Here is a 27,840-nt window from a genome sequence, read left to right as displayed (position 1 = left end):
GTTATGCAAAATCCATCTAATTTAGAAGTACCCATATAGCCAGAATTTAACACATTTCAGGTACGAAGGGAGAGTATGGATAATTTGCCTCAATATACAAATACTGCTTTCTAGAACATCAATAATCTGAGATATGCAGATGATATTACCCTTATGGCAGAAAGAAAAGAGGAACAAAACAGCCTCTTGATGAAAGTGTAAGAGGAGAGTTATAAGCTGGCTTAAAACTCAACATTCAAAAAATGAAGATCATGCATCTGGTCCCATCACTTCATGGCAAATAGATGGGGAAATAATGGAAACAGTGGGAAACTTAATTTTGGGGGGCTCCAAAATCACTGCAGATGGTACTTGCAGCCGTGAAATTAAAAGATGCTTGCTCCTTGGAAGAAAAGCTATGACCAACCTAGACAGCATATTAAGAAGCAGAGACAAAGGTAAGTCTTTGTCAAAGTTATGGTTTTTCCAGTAGTCATGTATGGATGTGAGAGTGGACTGTGAAGAAAGCTGAGTGCCAAAGAATGGATGCTTTTGAACTGTGGTGTTGGAGAAGACTCTTGAGAGTCCCTTGGACTGCAAGGAGATCCAACCAGTCCATCCTAAAGGATATCAGCCATGAATATTCATTGGAAGGACTGATGCTAAAGCTGAAGCTCCAATACTTTGGCCACTTGATGTGAAGAACTGACTCATTGGGAAAGACCCTGATGTTGGGAGATTGAAAGCAGGAGAAGAAGGGGACAACAAAGGATAAGATGGTTGGATGGCATCACCAACTCAATGTACATGAGTTTGAGCAAACTCTGGGGGTTGGTGATGGATAGGAAAATCTGACAGGCTGCAGTTCATGGGGTCACAAGGAGTGACATGACTGAGCAATTGAACGGAGAATAAGTACAACTATCTCATAAAAATGAAAGGTCATTGTGAATACTGAAAATCATCTAACCCAGAGGTTTTCAAGGTGTGTTCCCTGGAGCAACAGTACCAACAGCACCTGGGGAAATTAGAAATGCAAATTCTTGAGTCCTACTACAAAGCTACCAAACTGGAAACTCTGGGAGAAGGGCCCAGAATTCTAAGCTTTAATAAGATATCTGGATAATTCAGTTCAGTTCAGTCGCTCAGTCGTGTCCGACTCTTTGCAATCCCATGAATCGCAGCACGCCAGGCCTCCCTGTCCATCACCAACTCCCGGAGTTCACTCAGACTCACGTCCATAGAGTCCGTGATGCCATCCAGCCATCTCATCCTCTGTCGTCCCCATCTCCTCCTGCCCCCAATCCCTCCCAGCATCAGAGTCTTTTCCAATGAGTCAACTCTTCGCATGAGGTGACCAAAGTACTGGAGCTTCAGCTTTAGCATCATTCCTTCCAAAGAAATCCCAGGGTTGATCTCCTTGCAGTCCAAGGGACCCTCAAGAGTCTTCTCCAACACCACAGTTCAAAACCATCAATTATTCGGCGCTTAGCCTTCTTCACAGTCTAACTCTCACATCCATACATGACCACAGGAAAAACCACAGCCTTGACTAGATGGACCTTAGTCGGCAAAGTAATGTCTCTGCTTTTGAATATATTATCTAGGTTGGTCATAACTTTTCTTCCAAGGAATAAGCGTCTTTTAATTTCATGGCTGCAGTCACCATCTGCAGGGATTTTGGAGCCCAAAAAAATAAAGTCTGACACTGTTTCCACTGTTTCCCATCTATTTCCCATGAAGTGATGGGACCAGATGCCATGATCTTCATTTTCTGAATGTTGAGATTTAAGCCAACCTTTTCACTCTTCTCTTTCACTTTCATCAAGAGGCTTTTAGTTCCTCTTCACTTTCTGCCATAAGGGTGGTGTCATCTGCATATCTGAGGTTATTGATATTTCTCCCAGAAATCTTGATTCCAGCTTGTGTTTCTTCCAGTCCAGCGTTTCTCATGATGTACTCTGCATAGAAGTTAAATAAGCAGGGTGGCAATATACAGCCTTGACGTACTCCTTTTCCTATTTGGAACCAGTCTGTTGTTCCATGTCCAGTTCTAACTGTTGCTTCCTGACCTGCATACAGATTTCTCAAGAGGCAGGCTAGGTGGTCTGGTATTCCCATCTCTTTCAGAATTTTCCACAGTATATTGTGATTCACATAGTCAAAGGCTTTGGCATAGTCAATAAAGCAGAAATAGATGTTTTTCTGGAACTCTCTTGCTTTTTCCATGATCCAGCGGATGTTGACAATTTGATCTCTGGTTCCTCTGTCTTTTCTAAAACCAGCTTGAACATCAGGAAGTTCACGGTTCATCTATTGCTGAAGCCTGGCTTGGAGAATTTTGAGCATTGCTTTACTAGCATGTGAGATGAGTGCAATTGTGCAGTAGTTTGAGCATTCTTTTGTATTGCCTTTCTTTGGAATTGGAATGAAAACTGACCTTTTCCAGTCCTGTGGCCACTGCTGAGTTTTCCAAAGGTGCTGGCATATTGAGTGCAGCACTTTCACAGCATCATCTTTCAGGATTTGAAACAGCTCAACTGGAATTCCATCACCTCCACTAGCTTTGTTCATAGTGATGCTTTCTAAGGCCCACTTGACTTCACATTCCAAGATGTCTGGCTCTAGATTAGTGATCACATCATCATGATTATCTGGGTCGTGAAGATCTTTTTTGTACAGTTCTTCTGTGTATTCTTGCCACCTCTTCTTAATATCTTCTGCTTCTGTTAGGTCCATACCATTTCTGTCCTTTATCGAGCCCATCTTTGCATGAAATGTTCCCTTGGTATCTCTAATTTTCTTGAAGAGATCTCTAGTCTTTCCCATTCTGTTCTTTTCCTCTATTTCTTCGCATTGATCGCTGAAGAAGGCTTTCTTATCTCTTCTTGCTATTCTTTGGAACTCTGCATTCAGATGTTTATATCTTTCCTTTTCTCCTTGGCTTTTCGCCTCTCTTCTCTTCACAGCTATGTGTAAGGCCTCCCCAGACAACCATTTTGCTTTTTTGCATTTCTTTTCCATGGGGATGGTCTTGATCCCTGTCTCCTGTACAATGTCACGAACCTCATTCCATAGCTCATCAGGCACTCTATCTATCAGATCTAGGCCCTTAAATCTATTTCTCACTTCCACTGTATAATCATAAGGGATTTGATTCAGGTCATACCTGAATGGTCTAGCGGTTTTCCCTACTTTCTTCAATTTGAGTCTAAATTTGGTAATAAGGAGTTCATGATCTAAGCCACAGTCAGCTCCTGGTCTTGTTTTTGTTGACTGTATAGAGCTTTCCATTTTTGGCTGCAAAGAATATAATCAATCTGATTTTGGTGTTGACCATCTGGTGATGTCCATGTGTAGAGTCTTCTCTTGTGTTGCTGGAAGAGGTGTTTGCTAGGACCAATGCATTCTCTTGGCAAAACTATTAGTCTTTGCCCTGCTTCATTCTGCATTCCAAGGCCAAATTTGCCTGTTGCTCCAGGTGTTTCTTGACTTCCTACTTTTGCATTCTAGTCCCCTGTAATGAAAAGGACATCTTTTTGGGGTGTTAGTTCTGAAAGGTCTTGTAGGTCTTCATAGAACCGTTCAACTTCAGCTTCTTCAGTGTTACTGGTTGGGGCATAGACTTGGATTTCCGTGATATTGAATGGTTTGCCTTGGAGATGAACAGAGATCATTCTGTCGTTTTTGAGATTGCATCCAAGTACTGCATTTCGGACTCTTTTGTTGACCATGATGGCTACTCCATTTCTTCTGAGGGATTCCTGCCCGCAGTAGTAGATACAATGGTCATCTGAGTTAAATTCACCCATTCCAGTCCGTTTTAGTTCGCTGATTCCTAGAATGTCGACGTTCACCCTTGCCATCTCTTGTTTGACCACTTCCAATTTGCCTTGATTCATGGACCTGACATTCCAGGTTCCTATGCAATATTGCTCTTTACAGCATCGGATCTTGCTTCTATCACCAGTCACATCCACAACTGGGTATTGTTTTTGCTTTGGCTCCATCCCTTCATTCTTTCTGGAGTTATTTCTCCACTGATCTCCAGCAGCATATTGGGCACCTAATGACCTGGGGAGTTCCCTTTTTTGGTATCCTATCATTTTGCCTTTTCATACTGTTCATGGATGATTCAGAACCACTGGTTAAACCCAACTATTCTCCCAATCTTTTCCTACAAAATATTTGCCAGGTAGCTGGCTATCCTATGCTCAAATATACACAGTGATATGAAATTCACTAACCAATCCTTTTCAGATAACCAGCTTCAGCAATTACATAGTTGCCCTTTATATCAAGTTCACCTTTCCTCATGGATTTATGGTTTGACGGATCATATAAAACAAGTTTCATGCAAGTGGAAGTGCTTTAGATATTGGAAGTTAACGTGTGTTTTTCATTTCCCCCAGTTTTTCTAGAATGAGCATGCAATTCAATTCAATCATTCTTCAAACAGCATTGATTCAAGTTCCCTAAGTTACCTGTGTATTTTTGCTCCCTTAGCATCCATTTTCCGTGGTTCTGGTCATATCACTCTAATTTCTGTTTGGGTAGTATCCCACCATATTCTGTATGTTGGGTTCTTCGTACTGCCTTGTTCTAGGGATGGGAAAGTAACCCAGGCACCCTTAGTCCTTTGTTACATGACTGATTCAGGGGTGCTCACAGGAGAAAAAATGAACCAGCCAAAGAAAGGATATTCATGAGAGGATGACTGCTCATACTATGGGCAGAGTGATTTCTTTCTGCTTAGTTGCTGTGAACTTGAAAGAGCTAAAGAATACCCTAGAAAGAGTCTGCCTCTTATCAGAGCCAACACTGAAGCCAGGAAAACCGAAATACAGAGAGAGACCCATACCTGATGACACTGGCTGAGCATCTGAACAGTTCTGAAAGGACTAATGTCCGTGGACATTGTTTCCTCTAATGAATAATTTTACAGAGTTGACTTAAGCATACGCTTAAGTTGATGAGCTACTATTGCCAATCCATCAAAGACTCTCTTCTGATTTTCATTTTTCTTATTTTCACTTCATCCTCTATACCCAAACCCATTCCTTCCTTTCCCAGCCTGGGGCTTCTTTTTTTTTTTTAACTAAATATAATGCTATATATATTTTTTGTTGTTTTATAAATACATGGTAAAGAGTCTGCCTGCAATGCAGGAGACCGAGGTTTCATCCCTGAGCCTGGAAGATCTCCTGGAGAAGGAAATGGCAACCCACTCCAGTATTCTTGCCTGGAGAATCCCATGGACAGAAAAGCCTGGTGAGCCCCCAGCTACGGGGTCAGAAAGAGTTGGACATGACTGAGCAACTAACTAATGCTGTATTTATAAGCTCCACTGTATTTTTCATAAATACTTTATGTGTCAAAGGACTTCCCTGGTGGCTCAGACGGTAAAGCATCTGCCTACAATGCAGAAGACCCAGGTTCAAACCCTGGGTCAGGAAGATCCCCTGGAGAAGGAAATGGCAACTCACTCTAGTACTCTTGCCTGGAAAATCCCATGGACGGAGGAGCATGGTATGCTTCAGTCCATGGGGTCGCAAAGAGTTGGACACAACTGAGCGACTTCACTTATGTGTCAAAATCCTGTAGTTTTAAAATTTGTATAGAAGTTGTGTCATGCTTTAAATCTGTCTTTCTCTCAATGCTGTTTTAGAGAATGTTATAAGTAGATGTAATTCCCTCTCTAACCGCTTATTTCCTCATTGCACTCCACTGTCATTTTCCTTTTCTGTTCTTTTAGTGCAGAAGAACTAGCTTTCTCAGTCTTTCACCACAAATAACACTGAGATAATCATACTTCCATACATTTCTGTGGGCATCTATGCTAGTCCCATTATTGGGTTTTAGGTTATATAGATACTTGTAACCTTAAAAACATTATGGATCATTTTGCATTCCTAGAAGCAATGTATGAAGATTTCTATCTTCCCACACCGTTGTCAATGCTTAAGAGTACCTGATTTCCAAGGTTTTACTTCTATGATAGGCAAAAAGGCATTTTTGAATTTTAATTAGCTAGTCTCCAATGTGAATTTGCCTGCCAGTGTAGGAAACACAGGTGTGATCCCTGGGTCGGGAAGATTCTCTGGAGGAGGAAATGGCAACTCACTCCAGTAATCTTGCCTGGACAATCCCATGTACAGAGGAGCCCGGTGGGCTAGGGGTCACAAAGAGTCTGACACGACTGAGCAGCCTGCGCACACACACAGTACAATCTGTGTATGTGTGTATTTCTCTTCGTATGAATCACCAATTCATACTTTTCCCTCTTTTGTCTTGGTTTCTTCCCTCCTATTTTCTGATTTTTTGAGTCCCTTGTGTATTTAAATATTAATCTTAGTGTATTAAACAGGACAGTTGTATTTTCACCATCTGTTAGTTTTTCGATCACAGATTCCATTGAACAAAAGCATCTGTCTTGATGTATTCATCAACTTTCTTCTCGTGGTTTGTGCTCTGTGAATATTTCACAACAAACCATTTTCTACTGTAAGATTACAAAAATGTATTCTTAAATTTTCATCTACTAGCTTTATATGTTCACTTTTAACAGTTAGGTATTTAATCTACTTGGAGCTGTTTCTGAAGTACAGAAATGGTTTCATTTTTCTCTTTTTGCGCACCAACTTTCCCAGCACCAACTGCTGGAAATGATTACATTGAGTTCCCCTTTGTACATAGGAGTGAGTCTAGACTTTATTATAGCCTTTTCTATGATAGATGCTAGAGAACAGGAGGAGACATTTTTTCTCTGAAGAGCAAGTTTCAGGCTATCTTGTCAGCATGAAAGTAGCCACAGACAATAAATAAAGGAATGGATGTGGCTGTGTCCCAATAAAACTTTATTTTTAAGAACAGAAGGCAGGCTGCATTTGGCATATGGACTGTAGTTTGTTAACTTCTGCTATATATATATTAATGCCTTGCAAAGAGAAGGTCCTTCTTTATCTCTTATTTATTCTCTTATATAAATATTAGATTCAATTATACCTCTTCAAAACAACTCTTGTTCAGGCATTGATTAGAATTACAATGAGTTTAAATTTTTTTTGGAAGAAATACAATATCTTCACAATATTCAATCTATTCATTATAAATGCTGCATTTATGGTCTATAATTCTATAATAAAACCCTTGTAATAGGGTTTTAAATTTCCCTTATATGTTTTACGAATTCTTTCTTAGATTTATTCCTAGATAGCTTTTCATTTATGTCAGTATTATAAATGGTATCTTATCATAGTTTATAATTGGTTACTCTCAATACAGACAAAAGCTGTTGATTTATTTATGTTGCTCTTATGAGCTGGCAACCTAGCTGAATACTTCTATTGCTAGCAGTTTCTGCTGATTCTCTTTGGGTTTCTAAATAAATGATTGTATTATAAATAATAGTTATATCTTTCCATTATTCCACTGGTATCGATTTGTCTTACTACATTGGTCAGGTATCTGGTAATATGTTGATAAACAGCGGCAACACGAGTGTTCCTGTCTTGTTCCCAATCTTAAGAATGAGTTTAAACTTTTGTCTGTTTCCATTAAAAATGACATTTGCTATAGATTCTAAGGATAAAGCCTTTATTAAGCTAAGAAAATTTTCCTGTTTCAAGTTTGGTAAGAGCTGCTTCTATTTGAAAAAGAAAAAACTTTATTAAATGCTTTTTATCAGTGATCATGCAATTTCTCATTCTTTGCTATTAATGTGTTAAGTTACAGTAAAAGATTTTTTTAAAGCACTGAAACATCCTTTCACTGTTATGATTAATTCAACTTAGTCTCAATGTACTATTAGTATTTTTTAATACATGACTAGATTTGAATTATTTGTGGTTTTAATGTGATAAGTGAATCTGGTCAATATTTTTTACTTGCTTTTTGTTTTCAAAATTAAACTTAATAGGTTGGCTTTTATTTTTTGTTCTATAAGAAGTTGTGCAAACAAGAATTTTCTGTTTCATAAGAGTTAAATAGAATTCACTGGTCAAACTGTCTGGGCCTCTTTTTATATTGCAAGGAAGATTAAGTTTTGATAATCATTACATACAATTTATTTAATGGTTGTTAATTTTTTCTTCCATCAGTTTTTTTTAGCCATACATCCTTTTCATGTAAATGTTCATCTGTACTGGTAAAAATGTACATCCTTTTTAACAGTATTATATATAATTTATGAAAATTTTCAGAGGACTATATTTTGGTTCTTTGCTTTTATTAATTTTCTCTGCCCCTTATTTTCTGTATTTATATTTGTTTCCCTTTTTTTCTTTGTTTCCTTCAGGTTACCATGTTATAGTGTTTTTCTAATTTTTTGTGTCATACATTGAGCTTATAGAGTTGCAGACTTTCTAGTTTTTTCTTGAGTAACAAAAGCTACATATTGCCATCAAAGAACTCCATTAGCTAGCTATCTCAGTTTTTGAACTACTGTGCTTTTATTATCATTCAGCTTTAAAATTCTGCTATTCTTATTATCTTTTCCTATTTAACCTGAGGGTTATTTCATAGCATGTCTTTTCATTTCAAACATATGGAACACTTTTGCTATCTTACTGTTAATAATGACTGATTTTAAAGCACTGTAGTTAGAGAAAAGAACCTCTATACTGTTGATTTGGTCGAATGTGAGGCTTCCTTCCTGATGCATTAAAATTTGAAGCGTGTGCCTAGTCCACACGCCCTCCAAGATAAAGGAGTTCTACATACATGGTGGAGCAAATCATTGCTTGTTTTCCACATCTTCCTCTGCTTACTTTTTGTCTCATCTTATCAGTTTCTGAAAACACTCTATTAGATTTCTAACAAGAACTGCTTAATCAATGTCACATGCCAGAAATTACTGTTTTCTACATTATGGCATGGGCATATGTCCCTGCTTAATTTATTCCCTTCATCTGTTGTTCCTTTTTCTTTTTGTCTGTATCTGACAAGCTTAAATTTTTCCATCCCCTTATCTTCCACCTGTGTCCTTTTAAATTTTTTTTTTTAATAAACATAGCATTTTGTTTTCTATACATTGGACAATCTGTCTTGATTAGTTTAGCCTCCATACTCGTTTATCTTTTTGTTTCACTTTTTTTCTTCTTCCCCTACATTCCACAGGCTAAATCAAGCTTTTTCCTATGTTACAAAAATGACACATTCTATTTTGCTTCAATACTATTATTCTCATCTTATTACAACCCGTACTAATGCTCAATTTCCTCACCAATACCTAAAAGCAGACCAGTATCTCTGTCCTTAGCATATACTTAACCACCCTGGATCTCTTTCAGATCTCATCCCCCATCTTCCCCTTACCCAATTTCTGATGTTTTAAAATAACATGATGATACGGAGTAATAAAGAAAGTTGCATTTTGCACAAATAAATAAATAAATAAAATAACATGATGTTATAATTTCAAATAGTTACTGATATGCTGGTTTTGTTTTTTGGCCACTGCTTACTCTAGGGATCATAATTTTCATATATCTTATTTTTAAAGGCCCACAGACATTCCCTTACACCAGGCAGCAGTGGGCTCAGCACTGCTTCCTCTTGTCAATTTTAGCTCCCTCTTTGGTTTTTGTCCCACATGCCTTTTTTCAAAGCTCAACTACACTTTGGAGTAAATATTTGTATATTTTATGTAATATTCCAAATTAATTTTTTTAGGGAACAATTTTCCAATATCTACCCTCTAATATTCATAGAGACAAGTTGCCACTGCAGTCTTCTGTGTTCTGTTCATATAAAGACAAGCCATTGATTCAGGGCCCCCTCCAACCCAGGATAACCTCATCTTAACTAATTATATCTGCAAAAATCCTATTTTCAAATAAGATAGTTCCGAGGTTCCTTTCAGTGATGGTATTATTCATCCCACTACAGACTACTTTGCTGATTTCTACCGTTTGGTCTGTTAACCTTTTCCACAGAAGGTCTTTAGTTTTAGTGGATGCTTTCTATTCTTGGTTGCTATTTTTTCCAAATATTCCTTGACCTCAGTTTACTTCTCTGCCTTTCAGGGGTTCTATCTGTTGGGGTTCTGGAAGGCCACCCAAAAGTGTGCCTCAACGGCATATTGATCATTCTGTATCAAAGCTACTTAAGCAATAGCCAATGCAAGAGGGACACTCTGACCCTCCCCATCTGCCTCCCTGGAAGCAGGAAGTAAATCTCCCCTGTGCAAGGTGCCTTCCTGGCATTTGGAGGTAGAACTCCCTTATCTCCAGAGATAGGGAATTCAGGCCAAGAGTCTATATGAACAAACCTTGTTACTTCTTTAATTTACTACGGCAAGTCTAAACTGTTTAGATTCTTCACTGATTGAAAGCCCCAAACCTGTTTATTTGCCTTGTCAACTCCTCACACATTTGTCTAAAAATTATAAAAGCTGTCTGCTTTGGCCACTTCTTAGTTCCTAGACGACCATGCGCATGAATAAATTTTTTTTTTTTCTCCTGTTAGCTCTCTGGTGTCACTTGTATCATGAGTCCAGCCACCAGAATTCAAGAGGGGTAGAAGGAAATTTTTCCCTCTCCAACATATCTAACACCTCTATTCCTTCTCCCTCTCAAGTCTTTCTTCAGTTTTCTCATATATTTTTTCTTCCTGATGTCTTTCGGGAGATGGCCTCAATCTATCTGACTGCTGATGAGTATCAGCATGAACATAAGTCTTCCAGGATGCTCGTTCCTAGTGCTCATGTTAGGTTTAATTATGACCCATCTCTGCTCTACTCGAGGCTACCTTGCCTCTCACTTGCCTCCTTTTCAGCTATCACTCTTGCCAAAGAGCTCATTTATTTCTACTTCTCTTTTTTTCATGAGTTTAGCTTGCCAACAATTTGAAATGTTAATTGCTCTCTTCACTATTTCTTCCTTTTTGGGTACATCCAGACAACTCACAAACTACCCATTGTTGAGAGGAAGCATCACGAGGTGGAATGAGTGTCCAAAGCCCATAAACTAGAGCCTTGGTTCCACCCCTCCCTGATCCTCAGTGATTCACTGAACTTCTCCCTCTCAAGTATATCATCTGAAAGTAACAGATGACAGATACATACAGCACTGGAGAAGGAAATGGCAACCCACTCCAGCACTCTTGCCTGAAGAATCCCATGGACAGAGGAGCCTGGCAGGCTACAGTCCATGGGGTCACAAGAGTCCGACATGACTTGGGGACTGAACAACCACCGCTATATAGCACAGGGAGCTGATATCATGCAATAACCTATAATGGAAAAGAATCTGAAAAGAAAGGTGTGTGTTTGTGTATACACGTAGCACTGAATCACTTTGCTGTACAGTAGAAACACAAACATTGTAAATTACCTATACTTTCATAAAATTTAAAAAAATTAATGGACGACAGAGCACATCTCACTATGTCTGTCACAAGACATAGGCAGCCCGAATGGTAATATCTTTATATTTCCTTGCTCGAATCCAATTCTGCTTCTTCTTGACCTGGGGTACATTCTGCCCACTTGCAATGCTAGCAGACATGCCTCCTCAAGTTTTAATCTCAGTGGAGAAGAAAAATACTACAGTAACTACAAACAGAACAAAGGCAGAAAAGAATAAGAGCCAATATGGTGTGACGGGGAGACTCCTACATCTCCACAATCTGAAACTGTCTGCAATTCTGAGACAAATATTAAATACTTCCCTCTCATACAAAAAGTACAGAAAGCAATTTATTTTGCAGTAAAGTAACATTGCTGAATCTGTTTTAAAACCAAGCACAATGGCTGAATGTACCGTATTTTGTGAAATTCTCAGAGAAAAATCATCTCCTGAGATCTATTTCTTAATAAATGTGAAGAAGCTAACTTCTGGCATCCAGAGAACCAAGAACTGTGTCAGGGACCTCAGTGTAAGGCTTAGGACCTTAGTCTTACTTGTAGTCTTAGCTAAGACAGAAATAGAAGAGACCAGGTTCACTCCAGAAGGTAACTGAGGCCTGCAGGTGTCTCTATATAAATAATGACAGATGTAAATATATTAAAACTCAAATATTTTTAGCCAATTATTTTTTAAATTTTCATTTCTTAGTAACAAGTCATTTTGAACTAAAAATAATGCAACTTTCAGGTATTTAATGAGTCTCCATTTCCCATCATTTCAGCTACAAAATCTATCTGCACCCTCTCTTGATCTCTCCACCTTTTATAACCAATCTCTACCCCTCTATCTCCCATATTTTTTACCAGCTAGTAGCATCATATTATTTTTAGAACATCATCTTCAAAATTTAGTCAACAGAAAGGAAGTAATGAAAAGCTCTCTACTATTCACATTTAATTTTGTGACTCAGTGAATCTGATCAATCACCTCTTCCATAGGGCTAGGCAGGCGACGCAACATGTAGTGGAAAAAGTTTCAACAGCCACAATTGTGGCTCAGAATGTGAAATTTCCCCCGTTGACAGCAGGAGATGACAATGGCTCACTTTAGAGTAGATCAGGTTTCTTCCTGATTCGCCAGAAATGTTATATTCATGTCCAACTAAAATAAGTATCACAGACTTCTAATGCTGTCTCAGAAAAAAAAAAAAAAAAGTCAACCCTAGGATGCAGCTAGAGTTTGTAAAACAAAGTGAAATCAGAAAGATAAAGGCAAATGCCATATGATACCACTTATAAGTCGAATCTAAAACGTGGCACAAATGAACCTATCTATGAAACAGAAACAGACTCACAGCCTGGTGGTTGCCAAGGGGACAGTGGTATGGGAGCGAAGCACTGCGAGTTTGGGGTCAGCAGATATGAACTATTAAGTATAGGATGGATAAACAGCAAGGTTCTACTCCACAGCACAGGGAATATACTCAATATCCTGTGATAAAACATAATGGAAAAGAATATTTTAAAAAAGAATGCCTATACATTTAAAACTGAGTCACTTTTCTGTATAGCAGAGAGAAGCCACAACATTGTAAATCAACTGTACTTGAAAAAAAAAAAAGCAGAAAATAAAAATCAATCCTAGAGTTTTGAACATAAAAGGACCAAAAAGATTATTTAGATCCAGCCCTCTCATTTTAGAGATGCTGAGTAAGTCTAGCAAGTGGCTGGCTCAAAGTCATTCGGATCCTTATTGGATCCCCTTTAGAGGGCCCAGTTGTTTACAGAGGACACTTCAAGAATTTCTCAAACTTGGTACTCTAGGACTTCAGAAACTCCACTTTCAGAAAGGCTGAATTAAAGTCAACCATCACTTTAGGGGATTCCTTGGTGCGAAAACCACACAACAATACCCTCTTCTTATATATAAGACAGTCAACTGGTGATCCAGAATATATGTCTGTTACTTTCAAATTATTTCACTAAATGGAGAACCCAAAATATAAACTCCTTTTTGAGAATGTGAATCTTCAAGACTCAACAATTCAAGTTTGAGAAACTCAGGACTTCAGCAAATGACCTAAAAGGCCAAGCTCATCAGGATGTGAAGTCCTAACCAACAGACCATTATTCCATGATTATCTTTCCCTACAGTAAATGATTTCTTTGGGACAAATGAAACATGGAACTACTTCCATAAGCAACATTGTATACTGGCTACTCAAAGTGTGGTCTGCTAGTCAAAAACATCTGTGTTACCTGAGAGTTGTTACAAATGCATATACCCACCCCAAATCTAGTACATCAATCTGTATTTCAACAAGCTTCCCAGCTGTGTTATACTTGAATGTGCGTATTTCTCCAAGCACTAGTTCCAAAACTAGGTTTACTGAAATTATCTTGAGAGCTTTCTAAAATAATAGATTTTTGAACAATAGATATCTCTATCGTAGCCCAACCCTCTAACAGAACCTCTAGGATGCTGAGGTTAAAAAAACACAGCTCAAGGATCAGCCTGTGAAACAGTGGTAACAATAATATCTCTTCTCAAGGACACACATAAAGCACTTGATAAATATTCAGTAAATGCTGGTCATTGTATTAATGCTAGCATTTTACCCTGGCATAAAGTAATAGCCATTCTTATTCAATAAACAATTGTTACTTGTCAAATAACAAGTCAGAGAATGGTAAGTTGCTTGGAATAGTGCTTTTTATATACAGGATACATAATTTTTAGTTAAGCAAAATTTTTTAAAAATTGGCACTACACTACCATTGGATGATTGCTAACACCCTTCTATAGTAGAGACAGAGCAATGTCGATTAAAACGTAGCATGTGATTCAAGAGTAGATGGAACAACTAACAGTTACTCCTCATTTCATCATTCTAGAAATTTCTTTGTAACAACTTAATCTCCTGAAAACCCTATGAGGAAGGTCCTTCATAAATCAACATTCATGCACCTCTTTGATTACTTCTCATGTATCAGTTCCTACATTTCAGAATCACTGTCTTCAAAGGATAGTGACCTTTCAAGGCTATTGATACGTACTGCCAAATATCTCTCAGGAAATGTTTCTATAAATCTACGTTCAAAAGTAATACAGGGAGAAGGGCCATTTTCCCATAATTTTGTCAATACTGGGCATTCTGATTCCACAAACCCCTAATAAAAATTGCTATTACTTAAAAATAACTTGTAGTGTAGTTAGAAATGACTTCTAAGTATTCTAGCTAAACAATCTGCTATGAAAACTGACATCTCCTAGGCAATCAAGAAGCCAGACATAATGAAAAGGAAATATTGTTCTTTTGGTTTAAAGAATGAAAAAGTTGTATTGGAACTTGGTTTATTCCATAATGGAATAACATGTGTATTTTTAACCTTGAAAAATAAACATTCAATAATGGCTGGGAGTGGCAAGATCTACTTTAAAAATAATCTGGGAGAATGGCATTGAAACATGTATACTATCATGTAAGAAACGAAGTGCCAGTCTATGTTCGATACAGGATACAGGATGCTTGGGGCTGGTGCATAGGGATGATCCAGAGAGATGATATGGGGTGGGAGGTGGGAGGGGGATTCAGGATTGGGAGCTCGTATACACCCATGGTGGATTCATGTCAATGTATGGCAAAACCAATACAGTATTGTAAAGTAAAATAAAGTAAAAATAAAAAAATTTTAAAAAAATAAACAAACAAAAAAAATCTATTTTTATATCCTGACATGATTCCACAAATAGCAGGAATCTAAACCAATCCTAGAAGGCATGACCAATCCTTTCGGGTGGTCATTAGAAGAAGTCTACTGCAAATAACTTCAGACACTTCTACCAACAAGTAAGTTCTATTTCAATGCATTTCATTAAAAAAGGAAGCTCAACTGTTTAGCAAAAATGTAAATACATTTGAAAGCTACTGGCTAATGGATGCTAAGACTAAACTCAACAGGAAAAATGCCTTGTCATCTGAGGAACAACAGCCTTTCTGCTGGCCAGGCTCTCAAACACATTTTATTGATGACTTGAAAAGCAATCAAGGTGTATAAATGGATAGCTGGAGATAAACATTTAGATGTGTTTTTTTTTGAAAGAGATTTGTAACACTTTATTTAAAGGCTGCCTGGTTGCAGAAGCCTGCCATAGTCCTGTGGATGTTGCTGTTTAGTCGCTCAGTTGTGTCCAGCTCTTGCAGCTCCTGGGCTGCAGCCCTCCAGGCTCCTCTATCCATGGGATTTCCCAAGCAAGAATACTGGAGTGGGCTGCCATTTCCTTCTCCAAACATTTAGGTTTAGATGATTGATGAAACACTGTAGGCTTACAGGCAAACATCAAAATTCCACAGGAGACAGCCTGAGAACATCCCACAAGAAGAACAAAAAGAAATAGAAAACAGCTTAAAGTGTCTCAGGATTCAAGCAAACAAAAGTAACATTTTAACACAAAGAAAAAAAAACCCAAATTTAGTAAAATGCATTAATTCATTAACCCATGGCGTCACTAAAGACAAATTTTCAATTGTTAGCAAGTCAAAAAAAAAAACCCACCCAACAAACAACTGAAGCTCAGCTATTTATAAATAGAAAACACAGAGATATTTCAAAATGCCAACTACTACTTCAGTCTCTCACTTCATCAGCTACTCCCCTCCCCCCATCACTTTAATGTTTTCTCATTTCTCACTCTCACTGGTTCCTTCCCCTTCTCCAACAAATATCTTCAGGGATAGATTACACTGAAATACTCTTTTCTTGAATTGGTTGGTCCCTAAACTGCAATCACTAATTTATTCATTCAAGAAACATTGCACACTTGCCGTATTCCAGGTACTATTCTCCTGATAACCGTGGCAGCCCTGACACTAATCGAGCACTCTCGGGGTGGGGTGAAGAGGAACCTTAGGTGGTGGAGACCACACATCAGTGTGCAAAGCAAAAACGCTTCTGATTGTGAAGGAAATAATCAAGAGCAAAAACAGGTAGAGAATTGGAGCGGGCGGAAGGGACTGGTTCAGTGCAGATGGAAAAGAGAAGGTAACATCTGACCAGAAACTTGAATGAGGAACAGTCTGCTATGTCCCTCTGGGGACAGAAGTTTCCTGATGGAAGAAACAGCAAACGCCAATGCAAGAATGAGCTCAGGGTCTGGGAGGAATGGAAGGAACAGTGGGATGGAGGAATCTGAGAACAGAAAGCGAGACAAAGAGGCGAGGAGCTGGGCTTGAAAGGTGGACCGGGACCAGACCAGGCAGGGCCTAGACTGGTGTTCCAGGAAGTGAGTGATGAGAAACTTATGAAGAAGATTTAAGCTACAGTGTGTTCAGTTTTCAAATTTCAATTGAAAAAATAAAAGATATTTACTATTGCACATTAAAATCATCTCAGGAGTTTATAAAAGATCCCCATACTCCAGTATCTTTTCGCAAGATTTTTAACCATTGAGATACAATTCATGTATCTTAAAGTTAACCAATTTAAACTGTATAGTCCAGCGGTTTTCAGTATTTTCAAAGTTTTCCAATTATTACCATCTAGTTTCTGAATATTTTCATCATTCCCAAAAGAAACCTCATGTAGTTAATCCACACCTGCGCCTCTCTGCAGGCCCTGGAAAACATTATTCTGTCTCTCTGAACCTGCCTGGTCTTCCCTAGTGCTGCAGTGGTAGAGAAGCTGCCTGCCAGTGCAGGAGATCCAGGTTTGATCCCTGGGAGTAGGAAAGGGCAACCCCCATTAGTATTCTCGCCTGGAAAATGCCATGGACAGAGGAACCTGGTGGGCCACAGTCCATGAGGTGGCAGAGAGCCAGATACGAATAAAGCACACACACACACACACACACACACACACACGGACTTGCCTATTCTAAACATCCCATATAACAGAATCCCTTTTGTGTCTGGTTTCTTTCACTCCACAGAATGTTTCCAATGTTCATCCATGTAGCATTTTTCAGTAGTTGATCCCTTTTAAAGACTGAATAATATCCTATTTCAAGTATATTCTACACGTTTTTAGCCCATTACTCAATTTAGGACATTTGGGTTGTTTCTGCTCTTTGGCTATGATGAACGGTGTTCCTATGAGTATTCAGGTGCAAGTTTTTATGTGGATCTACGTTTTCAGTTCTCTTAAGGTGGTGGTGGTTTAGTCACTAAGTCGTGTCTGACTCTTGCAACCCCATGGACTGTAGCCTGCCATGGGATTCTCCAGACAAGAATACTGGAGTGGGTTGCCATTTTCTTCTCCTTCAGCTCTCTTAGGGATGTAGCAATACTTGGGAGAATTGCTGGGTCATATGAAAACTCTTCTAAGGAACAGCTGAACTGTTTTCCTTAGTGATCCCATCATTTTACATGACCACCATCAATGAATGAAGGTTCCAAGTTTTCAACATCGTCACCAACAGCCCATTATAATATATTTTAATTTTATTGGTTTAGCTGAGAACTGGACATTAAGGGCTTTTTTTTTTTAAGTTTTGTTATTTTTCAGAGTTCCCACAGTAATTCCAGTGTTCATTGAAAGCCAAGAACCCTTTACTCCTGCCCATTCACTGCCAATTTCCTGACGAGTATTTACACTTATTCCTTGAAGTGCCCCAAAGCTCTTTGGACCGACACTTTCTTGCCACAACCCACCCCTCAGTAATGATATCTGATTTGTAGCTAATGAGAGAATGAAATATGACTAAGGAGGACAAAACGTTATATTTATAAAGACATAACTTTTTAATATAATTATATGCATAACTTTGTATTTATATAATTATAATAGAACTTGGGACTCATGCTATACAAATATGTCATTTATTTTCAAAGAAGAGCAAGCACACATATTAAACTATTTTAAAGTCATTTGCATGAGTGTGTACATGTACTTACGAGAAGTCTGGAAGTTAAGAATGCTTTTCCTCTCAGAAAATGGGTTTGGAATCAGTTCTATTACCTTTTCTGCATATTTTTAATTTCTACTATGACTGTGTGCTGGAGAAGATATTTAGGGATTTTTTTTTCAAATATCCTTGTGTAATATGAATTGCCAACCCCCTTCTCCCACTGATCCACTGGAAACATGGCCTTCAAAAACAGCCTACCAGCAAAAATATTTGCTCCTAAAGCTGTCTTCATCAAGCAGAAAAATATATAGGGAATGAATGGATGACTTCTACATGTTCACTTTTCAACTTGACCTTGAGTATTAAACACAATACCATACGTACAAAAATTTATAAAATCTAAAATTATTCACGTCACTTTAAAAATGCATCCTGCCAAAGCAAACACAGGTGGCGACGGTCTTTGAGACCAGCATCGAGGCCTGGAGCCATTTAGAAAATCAACAGCCTGTTCTTGTAGATAACCAGCTCTGGTGGCAGAGAGAGAAGCCTGAGTGAAAAACTAAGATTTCTCAAGTGAAGGACAAAGTATGGCATGCTTTCTCAGCCTGATGGAGCTGAGATTCATTCTCAGCAGTAGAAATCACCCAAACCATATCTTCAGTGGACTGCAATGGCAGAGGGGAACTTACAGGTTATGATTTGAAAACAATACTTTTGGGGAGCTCAAACCGGTGCTCTGCGACAACCTGGTGGGGTGGGGTGGGGTGGGGTGGGAGAAGGGAGGGAGGTTCAAGAGGGAAGGGACATTTGTATACCTATGATCGATCCATGCTGATGTACGGCAGAAACCAACACAATACTGTAAAGCAATTATCCTTCAATTAGAAACAAATTTTAAAAAAAAAAAGTACTTCAGGAAGAGAATTACAGGTTGAAAAATCACCTTAGTGTCATTTTATCTTTCTGGAGTAAATTTTCTACTGCATTCCCATTCTACAGTATTCCTTACATCATCATAATAAGAGACTCTTAAGACTTCATCCGCATGGATATACATGTTAGAAGATCAACTTAGAACTGATGCCAGAAGTAAGGTAAATCTATCAATTTCGATCTTCCAGAAGCAGGAATTGCATGTTAGCATCCCTTCATCAGGGCACAGGCTGCTCAGAGGTTAAAGTGAAAGTTGCTCAGTTGTGTCCAACTCTTTGAGACCCCATGGACTGTAACCTGCCAGGCTCCTCTGTCCATGGAATTCTCCAGGCAAGAATACTGGAGTAGGTAGTCATTCCCTTCTCCAGGGAACCTTCCCAACCCAGGGATCAAACCAAGATCTCCCACACTGCAGGCAGATTCTTTACTATCTGAGCCACCAGGGAAGCCTAGAGGTTAAGAGACATCCAAGGTCCTTTACTTTTTAAAATTTTACTTTACCATAAATTTTTAAGGCGTCTGGTACATTTTAAAAAAATGCCAAAGCAAAATTACCCAAATTGTGTTAATTTTAAACCTTAACAGTGAACAAATTAAAGCTCCTGACATGAATATAAAACAATGATTACCATCGGTTTACAGAGGAAAGATGGTTTCACCACTTTTTAAACTAACATGAAGTGCCTGATTTTTTGTGATGAAGCGATGTCACGCACAGGTTTTCACTAAAATTGGAACAGTAAGGCTAATTACAGTGTCGATTATAGCCCCTGTGTCACCAGCAATTTATAGATGGACATACTTCTATTTTCAGTGTGTTACCATATTCAGGACTTTTAATTGTGCTATTCAGAAGATAACTGCATGATGGATAAAACCTAGTAACAGTCTGCCACAGGTGGTATGATCCAGGTATAGGTACAAGTTCAAAAATGCATGAGCATCTTCCTTCAGTCGTGTTCAATAGCATATGGGAAGCTCATTTAATGGTAAGATCCAAGTTCACATCCCTCAGCCTAAGGCCACTCTGGACCACCCATCCACTGGCTTCTCCCAGGTCCTCAGAAGATGTTGGCTACACGAAAGCACAAACCGTCAAACACAGCCTCTAGTCAGGTCCTCACCAGACCTATAGCAGCAGCAGATAATCAAGAGCAAGTCTCACTCACTAAGCCCACTGCTGCATATTTCACTACCAAAGACAAAACATCAATCTGAAGTCAGTCCGATCTTGATCCTTCTTCCCTCAGCACGAATTCTGCAGCACGGCCTCATCCAGGGTTCCATCTGGGAGGTTTCGCTTTTCAGTACCTAATAAATGCTTTCCCATTTCCCTGTGCCACAGACAACAGGTGCTCTTCAGAATCCGAAGGAGTGACAATGGTGTCTTTTTCCTTTTCCTCATCCTTTCACCGTGATCGGCACTCGTCAGGGGATCGCCAAGCCTATCCGTCTCATTACCTCTTCATTTGTCACCATTTGGAATCTCAGAACTCTTAATTATTAGCTTACTCTTATGAACAGTAATGAGGCTCTGGCTGCCTACTGGGGAGCATCATCCAACGCTAATGAGCGTACACACTGAGACCCAAACCTGAATGCCATCACGTGGCTCCACTGTTCGGGCCAGGTGGGAGGTCTCTATCTGCAGGCAAGCTTCTGCAGGAGAGCTGGAGTTTGCAGGGTGGCTCTTATGCAGTCACTTCGGTCTTATGATTCACATTGACTCAAAACAGCTTTCCTCTGTGGTTGTCCTCATTTACATTCTGGCTCTCACCTCCCTTATAATAATGCTGCACTGTTTCATCCTTTCCTGTCCTCCTCACTTGTGTGAGGGCTTCCTGGAGCTGAACGTTCTCAAAAGGGAACACTAAGTGGTCATTTTCTTATTGCCTCTCCTGCTTTCCTTCTGACCTCCAAAGAAAAATGAGGCTCTTAGAGTTATCTAGGTGATCTGGCCCTATACATACATACCTTCTGTGACATCTCCCACAGTGTCCAGCATGTTGCCTCGAACATAAGAGGTGCTGGATAAATGTTAATTTGACATCTACACAGAGCACCCAGGAAAGACAAGCCCAGATCCATAGGAGACCGAAATATCCAGCTTGAAGAATGAACCAGTCCCCCTTGAAACTATGACAAGGATGTCTTTGTAGTTAATGGAGAAAATAGCACTGACCTGAAATCCATTTCTTCCTGGACTTCACATCTGTCAACAGTAGCAAGAGCCTTGCACTAATGACAAAAATGAGCATTGACTGAATCCTCTTGGGCGGCTGTACTAGCTCTTGACTTGCATGAACTCATTTAAACTCCAGGAGCCTATAGAGTAGATATGGAGGAAACAAAACCCATGGAAGTGAAATGACTTGATCAAAGTCATCTAGTTATTAGCTAAGACCTCCAAGCTCATCTCGCTTGACCAAATTGGCTACCCAAGCATTGCTCAGAGAAGGGCAGGGCGAGAGGAGGGCACGGGGGGCTTTGAGGAATGGTGATGCAGGCCAGGATCAGAGGTGAGGAGTAGTGGCCTCACCCAGGTGTGACACTCTACCTGTGTCCTGTGTAGCTGCTTCCTCACATCCACCATGAACACCATGCTGAACACTGTCTAGGAATGACTGGTACAGGGATAAGGACATTCTTTCCATCACTTTATAAAGCTCAGAGAAGCCATTTCTGAGAATAGTACTCAGGGTCACCATTTACACACGTGAAGTCAGCAAGCACACTTCTTACAGATATCCATTGTGCAGAGATAGTTAGAAGACTTATGTAGTAACTTACTTGAAACTGGCACTTGTTAATCATATGAATAATGAGCTAATAGTCCCACAGCCCTTGCTATAAACCAAGCACTATGCTAAACGTTTTATGTAAGTATCTCACTTAATCTTCTTAGTAGACTGGTAAGGAGGAATTTTCACTATCCTGGTTTTACAGAAGAGGAAAGCACGGAGAGTCGAAGTCACTTGCCAAAAGCCACACAGCAAGTAAAAGTTGAACCTAAGATTTTTACCCAGGGCATCTGACATCCTCGTCCTCTTTACCTCCATCAGTGCTAGGACCTTCTGCCCACACAACACCACTTCTACTTTCTCTAATATAAATGTCTACTTCTAGGGGGGTGAGAAAAGGAGATGAAAGAAAGAACACAGAAAAGAGTGTGTTGTCAGGACAGGGATTAATTTTCAAATGCACAATTGTTGCTGCCTACAGTAGTCAGCCATGGGGCTTTTCAGGTGGCTCAGTGGTAAACCGTCCACCTGCCAACGCAGGAGAAGCAAGTTCAATCCCTGGGTTGGGCAAATCCCCTGGAGAAGGAAATGGCAACCCCTCCAATTTTCTTGCTTGGACAATCCCATAGACAGACAAGCCTGGCAGGCTACAGTCCATGGGGTTGCAAGAGAGTCAGACATGATTTAACAACTAAACAACAAGTCAGTCATGGGAAAACATGAGTCAATCTGGTTTTCCACAAGTGGAAAGGGATAACTCAGAGCCCACCACATGGCCATGCCATTTCTCTGCAGACCAAAGGAACAGGCCAAGGGCACAGTGAAGCTCTTCCAGACCCTGCATGGCTCTGCCCTATCTGTTCACTTGGTTCACCCAATACATGATACACAGGAAGAGTGAGGGGCAACTTTCTTTGCAGCCTGTACCATTGTTAGGGGTGATTCATGGCGTCTTTCATTGCTAACTGGGCTGAGCCGCACAACACAGTAATTAAAAGGCAGACAAGCAACCACTAACGAAGTTCATATACAAAGCTGAATGGATTCTGCGTCCTCAGAAAACCGGTGATGAGTGTACTCCCAAAGGAGCATCTCTATAGCGCAGTAGCCTTAAAGGCTCTCGCTTTCAAAATAACATTTCAAATGCCAGCGATTAGTAACCTATATATGTGAGCCTGAGTTCGATGACCAGTGTGAAGAAGGCTATTGCTTTTTGCAAATTAAAAAAACAACAAGTGGACTTTAAAAAAATATTCTCTTGGAAAGGTTTACCCCAGTTTGAAGGGATTTTGTTCAAATGATGCCTACGTCAAGAGCCCTGCTGGGACAGCTTTGTTGGCACAACCAAGCTCCTACATTTGCCGTCCTCCCCTTTGTGTGCCAGGGGCAGGCTGTCAGACGCCACGGGAGGAACCCCTGCTGACAGAGAGGTGTCCTCTCTTAGCCCTGCCCCAGCCCTTCTCTGTTTTCGGAAACAAACTTGGAGCCATTCACTCAGCCCCTGGTGAGTTCCCTGCCCTCCTTCCCTGTACACACATGGCCACAGAAAGCCTTTTCATGGCTCAGGTCAGAGTTCCACTCGGCAAGCTCTTTAGAGTTTCAGCACTTCATTATTTACTCCTCCTGCCACAATGTCCAGGAAGAACATCTCAGCTGCAAATCCCAGATTCTCAGGAGCTCTGATGCCCAATGAAAAGCACAGAAGCTGCTTGGGAAGCTCACTGCCCTGGTCTGTATAAGGGAAGGCCCATACCTGGCACTTGCGCTGTGGCTTTCTCCTCTGGTACCCAGGACCGACATCACTGACCAGCTATAACTTGTTCTCTGGGAAGAGCATCTTAACAGAACCTTTCAGATAGGTGTTGCCAATCAACCACAATTGCAGCATGACATGCAAAACCTATTTTTCTTGCCAGGTCCAGGCTTTAGAGATCCAGGGAAAGCTCTCGTGGTAGCCTTTGAGATGGTTCCCCCTGTTCCAAGTAAAGGTGTGATAACCCATGTCATCTCCCAGAATCTTGACTCTTTGAATTAGGAACATGAATAATAAACTTCAAGCGCTGAAATAACATGTCCTATGGTAATCCTCTGACTAATCACCTTGTTAACAAATATCTAAAGACTACATTTTTCTTGGGGCTTCCAGCTTCCATGGGAACATTCTGATGGTGATATAATTTTTAAATTAGTAGGTTTATTCATAGTTTTATATTAGTAAATGTCAAGCTTCTTGCTAATTAGCAAATTCTGTAAATCCACAGTAGTATTAATTATCAGCTGTAGAGGGAATTAATATTAGGGGGGGAAAGAAATAGATAAGTAACATTTCCCAAGGGCACTTATTTCTATGAAATTCTGTACAAAGCAAGAAAACATTAACCCATTTTGAGGGTGCACTGAGAAACGATTATAAAAGACGTCTCTGTCACCAAGGAGGAATGAAGTGCACATTTGCTGTGGAGCACTCTCAGCTACAGCTAAATTCTCTGATGACTTCTTCTCAGGTTGCAGCGGCTAAGATTACCCTGCTTGTCCTCAATCCTGTTAAAAGCACTTTCCAGAAGTTTTCAGTTTAACAGGGTTTTATTATTTCTCTACTGATGTTTCCACTCAAGTTGCTAATGTAGTTTCTCTGGCTTTAGAGGACAATGCACAGTGTGACGTTCTGATCTTCAAACACTGCCCCACAAGACGCCTCTTGTTCTCCAAGCACGCGCTAATATCAGTCTCGCTTTCTCCACTGACTCATTGAGAGGGTGAAAAACACACGTTTATCTGGGAGGTTCTTTAACCTCCCAGCTCCAGGACAGGAGCACAAGTGTGTCTCTCCTACCGGCACTTATACCATTTGTTTACAAAGCCATCCTACAAACGGTGTTACAACAAAGCTGCTTGCTTTTCCGAACTCTCCTTCAACTGCCTGAGCCTGCTGCTAAAATGCTGGCGTCTTCCCGTGTTAGTAGCTCACTTGTCTGGGCATGCCAGGCTGCTAGAGACAGGCCAGAGCACCTATGTCCAGAAAAGTTAAATGCAGGAGTTTCGGGATGACAGCTTCCAGGTTTCAGATCACAGTGAGCAAGGCCTAAATTAAGCTGTAGCATGGTATGTTCTGCTGAGAAAACTGTGGTTTTTAAGTATACAAACAAGACAGTGAACAGACAATTGTAGCTGATACTGAGGGGCAACTCCCTTCCTTTACCATGGCTATCGAGGATGCCATCTGTGGCAGAATGAGATCGTAATCCATTAGTGAAACACAAGGAGAAGCGCTCATACTATAACTACGCATTCGATTTTCCACCTCACATACTAGATAATGATCTCCTTGAGGACAGGGAGTGTCTGAGGTCAGGGTTATCTATCAGTCCCCATCCCCAAGCAGACCCAGAAGTCACACACAGAAGCAAGAACAGCTTTGTGAATGGCTGGGTAGTTCCTAGGAGTCTCTCAGTTCTCTCAAGTCAACCGTACATAACTTAGTTCAAGCCAAAAACTGAGTTGGCCTTCCTACCTCCCCACCCCAAGACCCTAGTCCACAAGGTTCCCCCCAGTCCAAGGTTGAAGATGATAATTGGGAGGAATCAGGCAGGCCACATACTGAGCTGGAGCATGACAGTATGCCCTTCACAGCTATGGGCAAGTCCAAGAGAAAGAGGACAGGCTGGAGTCCCTTTTCCACTGTTAGGTGATGAACTTCTCCCTATGAGCACAGAGGCCACAGCCCAGAAGATGCCAGGCTACCACTTGGCAGGGCAGTTGCTACCTTTCCTGATGAAAACAGTGCATGTGTGTGTGTGTATCTAAGCAAGAGATGAAGGGAAGGAAGCAGCCTGAGATGAGACAGAAAAATCTGTTCATAGAAAGAATGAAGATTTCCATCTAACATTCCCATATGCACAGCAGGCAACAGAGTGCTAAGCAAATAGTGAATAGGCAATAAACATCAGCGGAATAACGGATTTAGTCACTGCACTTTTTAAATCTTTATCTCTAGGGAACAGTTACTTTATATATACAGTAAGACCCTACTCTTTTAAACCAAACCAATACAGTTATCACCATTTTGGTTTGTGAGGATGAACTCTTATTCTCTTTACCTGGGTTAGAAGGTTATGTGACACGGGGAGGGGGGAGAGAGAGAAGGGAGGAAAACTTTTTACCAAAGTAACAAAGATATGAGACTTTTTTAACATTTCAGTATCCTTTCTTTTCTTTCTTCCTGTTACTTTCTTGAGCCAACCTGGGGCCATAAGAGAGTTTCCCTCATGGCTCAGATTTTAAAATGTCTGTCCACACAGTGAGAGACCCAGGTTTGATCCCTGGGTGAGAAAGTCCGCTGGAGAAGGAAATAGCAACCCACTGCAGTATTCTTGCCCGGAAAACCCCATGGACAGAGGAGCCTGGTGGGCTACAGTCCACTGGGTCACAAAGAGTCGGACAGAGAACTGAGCGAGTAACACTAATACAGAAGAATGCCCTACAGCATTGACTCAGATGTTGGAATTAGACCTCGAACGACCCGTCAGAAATATACAAAACAGGACCCATGTGAAAACCAATCCCATTCTGGAAACAAAGAACAAAGCCAATATTCAAGGCCAAGCTTTCTATTTAACTATTCTTACAAAGCACCTGGACTGCAAGACATACTCAACAAATTTTAGTTCGATCGTTCTTTCCCTCTTCTGTGTTTAATCTAGTTACAGTGGAGGTATAGAAGTAGAACCCTCAAAAACTTTATTGACAGAGTAAGAGATAGTCAAAGAATGTTTGAGACATTTTTGCTAGCCTCAGATGCTGATGAAAAAGAAAAAAGAAAACCCATCTGTCAAGAATGTTGAAATGCGAAAATCTGCAGTAGCCATTTGGGGAAAGGACAAAGCAACAGGCCAATTTTCACAGTGACGGAAAAAAGTTTTAGGGCCATTATCCACTGTAACTTGAAACGGCAACTCAGTGACTGAGCTCTGTGGTTCTGGTATCACTGAGAAGAAAAAAAAAAAAAAAGATGACAGGTAAAGAATGAGGACTGATGGCTCACTCTCTTTCAGGAATGTTTGTGCCTCTGCTCAGAAGTGTCAGTGGAGAATGGCTTCCAATCAAATGGTACAGTCTTCAAAAGCCTCGCAATGTATTGCCTCCATACCCCTCAAAACAGTCCTGTTACCAACTACTTGGACACAGTTTTTAATATCAATACAGGACTGAGGAAGTATGGAGAAGATCGTACCCTAACACCTGTCTTCTGACTTGATCCATTATCTGTTACTTTACAATACTCTTTCCCTATGTTTAACATGAATTCTCATTCACTCACTCAATGCCTACCATGTGCTACGTTCTGGGTTAGGTGTTGGAGAAACAAGGATAAACAAGAAAGAAATGGCTCCATCATCAGGGAACTTATAGTCAGTCTGTCTCAAATTAACTACTCCGTATTATTTTATTCAGTAACTACAGTAAACACTGCCCTTTATGGTTATGGAGATATAGTATTGAACAAGACAAGATAAACTCTGTTCTCTAACCAGGGAAAAGACAATAAGTAAAATAAAATTTTCAGATCACTGTGAGAGATGGAAAAAAATAATGAAATGGGATAATGGAGCTGAGAGAGATGTGCAGTAGGATCACTGATACCAAGATCTGACGGTCAGGTGGAATCCCTCTGACCCACTGGAGAAGGAAAGTCTCACTTGAGATGGGCAAGTTAAGAAGCCAGTCATCCAGGCAGGCTGCTAGTGAGGATAGGCTGCTTTTCTCTACCCCCAGGTTTCAGGAGGAGACTGGCACTGAACATTTCACAAGATGAGTTAGTTAGCCTAAGTGGAGAGTTCAGTACCACATCTTAATATTCAAGATGTGGTCTGGAGAGGAAAAGTGTCAGCATTACCTAGGAGCTTGTTGGGAATACACATTTTCAGCTCCACTTCTGACCCACTGGATCAGGATATTCACTGAACTTGATAGGCAGTTCATATGTGTATTAA

The 27,840-nt window shown here is 40.1% G+C and overlaps 1 protein-coding gene and 1 non-coding gene across 10 annotated transcripts in view; one reads left to right on the top strand and one right to left on the bottom strand.

Annotated features, from left to right (window-relative positions):
* Nucleotides 1–27,840, bottom strand: part of FHIT (fragile histidine triad diadenosine triphosphatase) — a 1,568,898-nt gene that overhangs the window by 837,007 nt on the left and 704,051 nt on the right. The window lies entirely within an intron of this gene.
* On the top strand, nucleotides 5,364–5,436 carry TRNAC-ACA (transfer RNA cysteine (anticodon ACA)). The gene has a single exon. It is a non-coding gene; the product is annotated as a tRNA-Cys (tRNA).

This window comes from Ovis aries, chromosome 19, assembly GCF_016772045.2.
Source record: "Ovis aries strain OAR_USU_Benz2616 breed Rambouillet chromosome 19, ARS-UI_Ramb_v3.0, whole genome shotgun sequence".
Lineage (NCBI taxonomy): Eukaryota > Metazoa > Chordata > Mammalia > Artiodactyla > Bovidae > Ovis > Ovis aries.
The sequence above is the reverse complement of the archived record's forward strand: the minus strand, read 5'-3'. Positions and strand labels throughout refer to the sequence as shown.